The sequence below is a fragment of the Porites lutea genome, chromosome 6 (genome assembly GCF_958299795.1).
Source record: "Porites lutea chromosome 6, jaPorLute2.1, whole genome shotgun sequence".
Classification (NCBI taxonomy): Eukaryota; Metazoa; Cnidaria; class Anthozoa; order Scleractinia; family Poritidae; genus Porites; species Porites lutea.
Genome location: NC_133206.1, coordinates 28,501,170 through 28,511,895, shown reverse-complemented (window position 1 = coordinate 28,511,895; position 10,726 = coordinate 28,501,170).

Below are 10,726 nucleotides of genomic sequence, written 5' to 3'. Positions count from 1 at the left end.
TCCATTTGATAATGTTAACATGGTAGGTGGGGTGACCCACTACATGTTACCTCACCTATCTGCGGTCCCCCACCTCCATGTAAAGAGGCCTTTTTAGGACGGGTAAGGTAAGAGGCACCTTTGTCTCAAGTATTAATTTTAAATCCCCTTGTTTCACGTATTGAGGAGAAGGTGTTCGTGTCGGTATTTTACGTTTGTATTTGTCTTTGTTTCGTTTGTTGCCATTTCCCCCCAGGCGAAAAGGGGCTCAGAACAGCGTACCCGTCGAACTTGCGTCCCTAAGGGAACGAACATTTTTAGTATATAGCGTGCGTACATGGAAAGGCCGGTCATTCTTGCAAGTTTACAAGAAGCCGACCTTCACTTTTCTCTGGCTCTCTCCCTTACCTGTACGGGTGAAACGTTCTAATGTACTGAGTGATGACGTCACAGTTATAGTTGAGATGAAAGATTGCGAGAGAACGGGTTTTTTCTCAAGCATAGGTTTTCAAAACCTGACTCTGTTTAAGAAGGGAAAAATACATCAATGAAGGCCGGACCCACTATTGTACACCATTTGAATGCTTCAGATAGTATCATCGCAGGGCCGTAGCCAGGAAGAAACTACAACCGAGGCGAACACACGGTCCGTTGTACGAAATCAGCCGTATGAAATCTTCTAATATTATCAGTCTGATAAAAAAAATAAAAATCGACAGTATTTGGTAAAATTTTACCGAGGCGAGTGCCTCGGTTCGCCTCATACTGGCTACGGCGGTGCATCGTTTTAAAATCGTATTAGGATACCTTAAAATTCCGAAAATAAGACCCGGGGCTTATATTTTTTTTAAAGACCCTTTATGAGGGGCTTATTTTTGCAGGGGCGTATCTACGGTGGGAAATTTGTGTTTCCAAATCGATTGGGCTTGCCTTCTAGTTGGAAGTAAATTTAGCGTTTTTGCTTTGTGTTGCTTTGTATTTGGGGGCAATTTTCCAAGTACAAGCCACCGGGGGGGCTTATATTCAAGCTTAAATTCAAGCGACCAATAACTGATGAATCATGTCGTAACAAGATATTAAGGTGGTACTTCCTACAAAATCCGACAATAACTACTCAAATGAAAGTTGAATTGCAATAGGATGTCTTATTTTCGTGTTTGTGAACGATGTTTTCAAAGTTAAATTTAAGATTTTTTTTGCCACAATTGCGGTCAATGGCAACGGCATGTTGTTTTTGTTTTTGGTGGCTAGTTTTGCCGTTAAGATATAGAAATAATTTCACGGTTAAGTTAAAAACATTGCATTGTATCGACAGATTTTTAACTCACAAAATCATATCCTTTTCAGCCTAGGGTTTATTCTTATCATCTTCTCAAAATATATTCTTATAGAAAAAAGAGTGTTTAACCTGAACCACTGGCAGGAATCGGCTCCTGCTCGAACCCTGGAAGATGCAGTGCTAAACAACTTTGCAACCCTCGAGCTTAATTCGCTGACTTCGCATGTTAAGACACGTAATCATTGGATACAACTCGGTGTCCGACAACTGACCTGGAAATAATAAATATTCAAATAACTGCCTGACAATTGTCGTTTTGATATCGGGCTTTCTCGTGCGAGCCGTCTGATAGAGAGGAGAAGTCGTTACGTCACGTTGCCATGGTAACAAAATTTCTGGTTGACAATAAACGGAAAAGGTCTGTTAAAAAGTGCATTCGCATTGTTGCAAACTTCATCGATTCTATTCAGTTTCATTTAATTTGTCAACCGTTGGCGAAATTTTCTGGAGTTGAATCCGAAATGACCGTACCAAAGTTTAGAAAAAGAAAAAGAAAATTTTTGTGTTCTGCATGTTCCCGTACTCCATAAAGCGGGCGCGTGAATTTAGGAAGTTTCATGTCGCAATCGTGCAACGACGGCTACGAAATGTACAAAAAAGTAAACACAGATAAGATTTTCAAATTCATATGCAGCATCCGCACATGGAAGTCATATTTGCCTTTTGGAATTTGCCATTGTTTTAAAGCTGAAAAACAATAAGAAAAATTTCAGAGGGAAAATGCATTGGCTGCAAATGAATCCACCCCGAGAATGTGGCTTAATTAACCTAATTAATTCCCATTTGGCTTTTTCCTTTTTTCATTTTTCTACGACAACGTTATTGCAATTAGGTGTATCTTCGCGCTGTTTGTCGCCTTTTCACGCAGATGAATGCGTATTTTCTCTTAATGAATAGCAAAAGCGTATAACAATTTATTCCCTCTATGTAAGTATACACATAGTACACGCTGCATGCATATTATTTAAGACACGCTTTCATGATCAGTTTCCGCACTGGGTTATGAAAAATGTTTTGTTTCCAAAGGTTGTTACAAAATTCAAACTTATTTACCTTTTCTGGTTTAAAATGGAACAAACTCTTCCTAGATTTGGCGTTACTCGCTTTACGTCGGCCTCGGCTTCGGCATGTTTTCTCAGCCCTTTTCCCAGGAGTTGTACTACTTAGCTAAGACGATCTCTTCAGTCCGACACTTTCAACGCCTCATAACGGGAAAACTATCCGGGGTAGGCCGGGGTACACCCCTAAATTTACAAAGAAGCCAGGTTGAAGTAACAAGATGACAAAAATAATCCGATAACAACGCTAACCGTAACCAGCAATGAATCCAAGAAGAACGGCGAAAATGACACTCAAATCATCATGGCGGCTTGCACATAACCGAGCAATTCAACCTCGTCCTCAGGGCGCTTTTTGCGAACAATTCAAACTTGTCACAAACGCTCAAGAAAGCAAAATATTTAAAGTAAAGTAACTTCTATCAAGATAAAGTTCCATCCACGGCGCTATAGTGTCGAAATTACCAACATAAGCTTGGAATAAAGCGAAAACCTCTGAAAACAGCTCTTTCCATGCGTGAAAATATTCATGACGCACACAGCGTCGGTGTGTATATAGGGATTTTTTTCGGTTGCGAGGCAGATGGGGGGGGGGGGGGGGGGGAAGCTACTTCCGTGTTCTCACAACTTGCAAAGCGATCAGCAAGGGTCTTACGGGATTCTTACCGGCGGATTTGTGTACTCATCATGCGCATTACGTCAAAAACCATAGATCAACGGTTTCGAGAAGGAACAAAAAACATTGCGGTCCAAGGCGGGACTGTTTCTCACGATAATATTTCGGTAATTCGCAAATTTATTGATTTTATGTCGCTTTTCAGACATAGTGTGTGGTTTTCTTTTTCTGTTAAACAATTTCCCTCTGCAGAGTTTGGAATATGCAACATATAGCTGCGTATAGCTCATAAAAACCGCCGAAGAGTTGAGCTATAGAGCAGTGTTTTGCTTACACACCTTAGGAAAGCTAAGATCGCTTCAAGGTACAGAGCTTTCAGTAGTAGTTATGATTTGTTTTCTAGGATCGCATCACTGATCGTAATAAACGAAGTGAAATGTTATGAAGTGTAAATGTTTATTCAGGTATGATATGTACAGCTGAAAGCTCATATTTATAAGACTCTCTTGAATATACCATAAAGACCTCGTCCTTCCCCCCCCCCCCCCCCCCCCGACCGGGATGATGTACCGAAAGGATTTATGGGCTAGGGGACTGTCCCTTTCGGCTAAGATGGTTAGTGATGCATCATACATCATACATACTTTAGTGAAAGATCACCTTTAAATGCTCCTTCAAGCCTTCAAGACATAAAGAAACAAGGTAGAATGGCTCTTTCTTCCCGTCGTGAGGAACAGTCATCCCTTTTTCGAGAAGCATCGTTTGAACAGAGTACAATGGGTGCATTTTCAAGAAGTGATTCCTCGTCATCTGAGGGATATGACGAATACTTTGATCCGCCTTTGGAAAGCAAGTACGAATGTCCTATTTGTCTTTTGGGTCTGCGAGAACCGGTACAGACTACCTGCGGACACAGATTCTGTAAAGGCTGCATTTTACGTTCAATAAGGTAAAAGAAAAGTTTTCGGCCAGTCAATCGATCAGGAGCTGAGAGAAGTAGCGTACAAGTAAAAATTTAAGATTACTACTGTAGACCCAAGGTGTTTGATACGGTTTTAACTAGGGTATCTAAAAGTTAAGGTAGTAATGCTGTGGCACTTTCTGTTGATACAGTCGAACCTCGATTATTTGGACTCGTTGGAACCAGACGAAATAATCCGGATAAGCGAAGGTCCGGATTATCGAAAATATAAATGTCAATGAAGAACAAAACTGATTAGATTAAAAAAAAGCTACATTTAATCGTGAAACAACACTTTTACAAATCATTTGGGGGACCAGAAATTGGAGTGCCAGATGTTCGTTGCTGAATAAACCAGGTATACAGGGCTTTATCGAGCTGTTGATCATGTGCAGCTTTCAAGGATTTTCGCTTCTGTCCTTCGCTGCTCTCTAAGAAGTCGGCAAACTTCATGATCGTCTCCTTGTTCTAGCGGATATCAGAGATCTGCTGCTTACTAATGCCATATTCAGCTGTGACAAATTGGTTCCTTTTTCTCCTTTCTCTAATCGCACAATTATAGACTGTTTATCCTTCATCGTGAATAAACGTTCGCCACGCTAGCTTGTTTGTTTTGCATACCACGCCGAGCGTGGTAACCTGTAGTAGAGCGTGAAATTTCACTTAGCGACATTGAACTCCGGGCCAATCATAATCAGAACAGTTTTGAATGTTCTTGATTAGTTACGAAAATGATGATGTTTAGAAAATGATCAAATGGTTATCAACTCTGGTTTTCCCATAGTAAATTGTAGGAAATGATTATCCATATTTATAAAATAACTGAGATAGTACGCGTGATCTGATTGGTCAAAAACCTATGGTTTATTATACCGGCAAACCCATAGAAAAAGGTATCCGGTCCACGAGCCATAAACAAAAACGGCTATTGATCTGCAAACAACGATTTTAGAAAGGCTAAAAAACATAACAAGTTACTTACCCAGCCCTTCTTAATATTAAAAGCGTTGGTTTCCACATTTTATTACTGAGCGTCACAATTCGCTACTGCCATAGCTTTAGAAGTTATAAAGTACAAAGCTGGAAAAGACAACAAAAGACAACTACTGTGTGACTTTCTGGTGTAGAAAGTCTCTAGCAAAACTTAACCATGTGCCAACCAGCAACAAAACGGATAGTTTTAGCATTATTGATTTATTTTATGTCAAAATTAAATTCCGTCGCGGGGACGGGTAGGAGAGAACCCTGTGAACGAGGTTGAGGTGTACTATCTTTTCTCTGAAAACACGATACTTTTCTTTCTGTTTATTGTACTTTATTAAATAACAGTTATTTAGGTATACATGTATAGAAAAAAAAACAACACAAAAAACGGGGAAAAAAAGAAAGAAGGAAAAAATGATAAAGTACCGGCTGGACGCGACTATACCTTAGCACCACACCACAGAGACTGATCACATGACCTTTGGGAAAGGTCTTTAATTTAGTGCCTTTTCCATGAAACTTCCGCCGGCAAACCACGCCGTTTAAAGGTTTGTTTGTTTATTTATTTTTCCCTCCATTTGTTTATTTTACAAGCCATTTATATTGTATTACAAGATTTGAAGATGAAGATGCTTTTTGTAGAATTAAATATCAGGTTAAAAGAATAAATGGAGAGGGCAGGATATAGTTAAACTAATTACTTGCCCGAACCAAGCCGTTTAAAGGTGATCGAGCCAAGCTATTAACAGTAAAGAAAAAAAAACAATGTAAACGTACTTTCCATGGCAATGAATGAATGAAAGAACATAATTATGCTTCATAAAACGCCGATACAAGTCCTCGTCTGCAAAGTAAGACTTCTCGATTTCCGCTGTTATTTTGAAACTAATAGTCAAAATCACATCCATTTTCGGCTCATACAGGTACTTAAGAATAGTATGGCATGACATATTGTCACTTACACAACACAAGCTGGAATTTGTATATCCTTCGTGTTGCGGAGTCGAAGAGCAAATGTTCATCTTCTCGTCAAGTTTAACGCCTGGACGAGTCAAAGGGTCTTGAATTGAAATCCAGTCCCCAAGATAACCATCGCACTCATCTGAAAGACTCCTGTGTGTCTTAAATTTGGTAAGATCTCTAACCGTGTAGAAAATTTGCCACAAAGAAAACTCTGTGTCTGAGCAGCGAATGATGCACGCTTTCACCCACCGACCTTCCTCGTGTTGTTATTTGAGTTGTTTGTAGCGCAGTGCATTCTGTTAAAAAGTAGCGCAGTGCACTCTGGTTAATTGCAATGCATTCTGGTAAAAAGTGATGAATTCGAGAATTCGTCTCAGCTTATATATTTGTCTTAAATCCTGATTATTTTGCTGCTTGCTTGCTTCGCTCGCTCTGCAACAATAAGGTAATGGTCCGTAGAAATTTCTGTCTAAACAGGAAATGAGCGAAACTTGCTCTCAGACATATGTGTTTATAAACCTTCGTAGCCAACGTTTTTACATGAACAGTCATACTCCCACCTTGCGGCTTATTTTGGTTCCCTTAGTTCCGGTCTTCACTGTACCTTATTATTACGGACAGTTTGCTTTGTCCATGGGCAAAGAAAACCCTTACATTTTTTCTAAATTTAACCATCTTAATAGCGATACCGGGTGAATACAAACACTTTCTATGGTTCCCTGGTGTTCCTATAGAGTTCTAAAGTGATGACATCATAAAAATAATTTTTTAAAATTTTAGAATTTGTTGGGATATTTTGAAAGGACAACAACTGAAAGGCCTCTTTGCCAAAAACGAGCATTGTGGGCCAAATTGTCTCGGGGATACTAGTCCCGTTTTACTCTGGTGACGATACAAATACACGTGAACTACGCAAATACTATGAACTGAATCACATTTAGATGGATTTGTTTGGAGTCATCAGAGCATAACTGGGCTAATATCTCAAAGACAATTTGCCTTGGAATACTAATTCTTGGCGTAGGCCTTTTGGATATTGGTCTTTCATAATACCGCGAAAAATCCAATAATTTCACAAATTTAATATTTTTATGACGTCACACTTTAGGACTCTATTTGAGTGATGGCACCCCTACTGTAGGACTAGAAATTTTTGAATGAGGGTTTTGGAAGGGGTTTGACTATACGTGTGCTTTTTTGGGGCTGAGCTCATCAATATTAACTGCAAATCCTTTTAAAACCTTGTTTTCTGTTTGTTTGTAAGTTTATTTTAGCCGGTTTCGCGTTTGGAAGGCGAATAGTAGATGAATATACCCCGCTTAAAGCCTTCTTTTTACAACCAACACGACAACTAAGTTTTCTTTAGAACATCTCCTTTTTTATTTATAGTCAGAAAACTGTTTAAAAGCTTGTGTATGTTAAACACGAGGCCATACATCGCCTCAAATTTATCTTACGAGTCACCGTAAGAAACTTAAAATAATTATGCCCGCCGTTCAACTAGACCAAAAAAATGCAATAACTTAAAACTCACCGAGATGCAACTCCTGACAGCTGGTAAAGACGTATTCAAAGGGAGAATGGTACTACCAACTAACACACCGCAATTCAGTTTTCGCAGTTTTACCGCAGAGGAGGTTTCCAAAGCTAGGGAAGTTAGATCTTCATAAAAGTATTGGACATGATAAAATAACATTATAGGCTCTAAAAATTGCAAGCCTAGAACTCTCACCCTCTCTAACTGAATTATACAACAAGTGCATAGTAAGGAGCTGTTGGCTTAATGAATGGAAGAAGGGCGACTTGACCCCTGTTCATAAGAAAGGCAACAAAATGGATAAAATTACTAAGCACTCAAGTTACATCTTTTATTGAGCCATATTTCAGCAAAACTGACAATGACAGCATATCGAAAGATGGAAACAGAATTTAGTTGGAAAGATATTGCTAGGAGTTCTTTCCACTGATTTGTCCAAAAAAATCGATTTACTTCATTCACCATTATTGATTGCCAAATTAAGAGCATATGGACACTCTTATGGAATGTATTCCAAAATGATTTGTATTATATGGTGAAAAAATGTGCATTATTCCCGTACGCCGACTACCATCAATTGCCACATGCTGCTGAGACGATTAAAGAGGTTGAGCCAATTTTGAACGAAGAAGGGAACAAAGTTTCCCAGTGGTATGACAAAAATCTTTTGAAAGGTAACTTCTCCAAATATCAAAACCAAAGCCTTTGGCTCAAAACAAAAGAACAAGAAAGTCAAAATATTGAGAACAGAGGTGGCCTGCGAGCAAGCTCTCCTGGGGCTCCCGGGGGTACGGGGGTCGGGAAGGGAAGAGGCGAACGAGAGCCTGCACTCACGTCTCGTAAGTTTAAATATCTACGTCCCAGAACAGGATGGGAAATGCTGATGGGCTACTTTTTAATCAGGCGATGAAGTTATGTTCCCCCGGGAGAGCTTACACCTTCATTGGCGTCCTTTTAATACATATTGCGCTAACGAGAAGACATTCTTTCAGATATTCAATTCGGTGTATTCCTGTCAATTTGCAATCCGTTTTAATAGCGGGAGAGAGGCGCAACTTATTAAGTTGTCCTGGACATCTTCGTGTCAAAACACTTTCGGAGGAACAATGCTCTGAGTTCAAGGTTCGCCACCAAGCTTGCAAAATATCTTGTTAGTCTCGCTTGCGTAAGCAGCGAGACTCATAATCTGCAACCCGTTTTTTTTCGTACAGTTTTACGACAAAAACAAGAACGCTCTTACAGCGGTCGTCGGTGTCGCTTGCTTGGAGATTAGATCGAGAAATGAGGAGGCGATTAATTCTACATGAAACAGGATTTACTCGCTAGAGGTTTTTTACTTCCTACTTTATCGTCGTCGATACTTTTTATTTGTTTCTGAATTGATTCAGTACAAGTGTTAGCGACGTCTGCGGTCGCAGGCTATATGCGTGTATAAATACGCGAAAATTCAAGGGCCTCGATTCCAGAGAAATCACATCATTGCTAGAGATCAAAGAGGTGATTTACATGGCACGTCATTTCAATGATTGCCGAAAATAAACCGCATGCTCATCACAAGACTCATAATCTGCAACGCGTTTTTCTCCGTAATTAGGACACAAAACGGGGTTATTGTGCCAGGCGTTCCTTGCGGAAACCGTGGAAACTGGAATAAGAATCGTTGCGTGATCAAAGCCGCGCATGTTTTGCGAAGAAAGGTTAGGAAAGATTAAATTTAGACCTTCTCCGAAACGTGTCGGTCCACGAATTCTATCGCTTGAAGCGTTGATTACTTTGGAACAAGCGAACACTACTGAAAGGTCGAAGAATAAGAATCTTAATAGCGCTTTGCACCAATGACTTCACAAATTTCTGGTCCCTGCTGTGTCTCAGACATTGAACCTGACCAGTTTAAGAGTTTCGTATGGGAAAGTCACGTTCTTTGAAGATTTTCATCGTTAAAAGAAACAAAATCAAACTTGGTTTCGATAACATATATCTTGAAAATAATCAATGCGTGCCAAGACAACGTTAAACATGGAAAAAAAAGGTACAGAATGAGTGATTTTATTTGTTATGCGGTGTCATTGCTGTGGGTAAAATTATGTTACGGCATTTTATTAAGAAATACGTGTAGAGCAGGGCTTAAAAGCCGTCTATGAACCGTACATTAGGTTAAATTTATAGGCAAAGGTTTCTGATTTTTTTTGGTTGAGTTTTTATCATAATACTCTACTTAGTACTACAGGATATAAATTACTGTACCCGTCCCAGATTTGTATGGTACCTGGCCGCACAACAACAGAACAAAGTTATAAATTTCCGGTTCGTGCTAATGTTGGCGTGCTTTTCAGCTTAGATATTCTGTCGCGGGCGTTCGAGAAGCACATAGAAACTCTATTTCTCTCTAGCAATTTCTGTATTACACAGCCATGTCATGTTTTAGTACATGGTGCTTTCTGACAAAGGCAGAACCAGGGATCCGATTTCAGTAGCCTTCTTTGATCAAGTCGCTTTATTTTCTGATTTTGACCATTTATTTTAGTTACTTGGACCAGGTTTTGCTCCCTGTAGCAGTAGTGCCTTTTAAATATTGGAATACAGCTCAAAAAACGTTTTTAAAAACGATCACTGCGAATTTTATACCAATTTCTCATGTCGGAAACGCATGCTGCTCCTACAACGCCTTTGAGTAGAATGCAAAGTTTGTCTGAGTCACGCGGGGGGTCTAAGGTGACAAAACCTATTTTTAGTAATAGTGCAAAGCGCTACTAGCAAAACTGCGATGTTCGGGTGTTGTAAACTTTCATTGTATGCAAATAAGCTTGTGATGAGCATGCGGTTTGTTTTCGGCGATGATTGAAAGGACGTTCTTGAATTTTCGTGTATTTATAGATGTACACGCGTATAGTCTGCGACCGCAGACGTATTTCCGGTGAAACAAATAAAAATTAAATATCTTGAAGAATACTCGACGGTGATAAAGTAGAAAGTAAAATACTTTTAACGAGTAAATCCTATTTCGTGTAGAATTAATCGCCTCGTCATTTCTCGATCTAATCTTCAAGCAAGCGAGACTGAACGCCGCTGTAAGAGCGTTCTTGTTGTCTCAACATGCCGAGGACTAAAGTAGGGGTTAGCGGTAGTTTGCCACCTTTTGGACGTTCTTCTGTTGATCTGGCACCCTCAACGACCAGCGTATGAAAACAAGAACTCGACAATTTTCTGGCGTTTCTTTTTTTCGCTGCGGCCGTACTTTCAGGGCTTCGTTCGCTCGAGGGAAATTTATCTTTCACGCGCTGTTTCTATG